The sequence below is a fragment of the Myotis brandtii genome, unplaced genomic scaffold (assembly GCF_000412655.1).
Source record: "Myotis brandtii unplaced genomic scaffold, ASM41265v1 scaffold982, whole genome shotgun sequence".
Taxonomy (NCBI): Eukaryota; Metazoa; Chordata; class Mammalia; order Chiroptera; family Vespertilionidae; genus Myotis; species Myotis brandtii.
This window is the reverse complement of record NW_005372084.1, coordinates 938,972-940,077: the sequence shown is the minus strand read 5'-3', so window position 1 is coordinate 940,077 and position 1,106 is coordinate 938,972.

The following is a 1,106-nucleotide window of genomic DNA, read 5'->3' as shown; positions in this document are numbered from 1 at the left end:
TCCCGGTTGGCCTCTGGCCGCCGCGCCGGGCTACCTCTCGCGCATGCTCTCTCTCCTCCGGGGCGCGGGAAGCGTGCAGCCGAGGTGGGCCCTACCTGGCGAGGACAGCGCTCCTTACCCACTAAACATGGCCTAGGGGCGGCGACCGCCAGTGGGGTCAAGTGTGCCCCGCTTGTTCCCGGGTGCAAGCCTCAGCTTCTGCAGCCTCCTGCTAGCAGGGGCCTGGGACTCCCTGGCTTCTCCAGCCCCGTGGGCGCCCAAGCGGGAGGAGACCTCAAGTCAATGGCCCTGCACTGAAGGCGGCCAAGAGGAGAAAGATGACCCGCATTTAGAAATCTCTGGGGTTCCCTCTTTCCTCTACTTGATCCTAATGAGATGAGGCAAAGTTGACATACCTTTCTCTGCTTCCCTGTTCTTACCTGACTTGCACCTGCTTTCCGGTGTAAATGGACTGAAGTAACACTTGGGTTGCCTCTGACATTATAATTCAGCTTGGAGCTATCGCAACCCGGTCCTTGCAACACAACAGAAGAGTTGCCAGCATAGCTTTAACAGCGTCCCTTACGGCTCAGAATGTAGATTCCATAGCTTGACCATCTATCAAACTCCTAAACATCTACCTCGGGTTTAGGGCTACATCCACAATTACTGGGATGTAATGATGTGAAAAACCAAGATGGGATGGAGAGGTGATAAGTTGATTTTAGTTAACACTAAAATGATACCAAAGGCAAAGACTGCTAGGACAGAGCTGGAACATTTTTGAGTGCATGCTTTGGATAACTAGAAAGGAATGAATTCGATTGATATATGTTAGAATCCAGTCAGTTATGTAAAGCTTTTAAAATCTCACAGGCATTATACAGAAAGAGCATGTGTGTTTTGTATTGGGGGTTTGGTTTCTGTTGAAGTAACACAGATATCTTCCATTGTAAGTGGTGGGTGTGGCCAGGCATTTTCATTCAATCCTTATTGACTTGTAGTAGGCAATTAGACAGACAGGAGCAGAGCAAGGACCATGGGCCAGGTTCAGAAGGCCACCAGGGCAGGTTCAGAAGGTCACCAGGGCAAAAATCCCAGGTGCCTAGCAAAGGACAATTATTGGG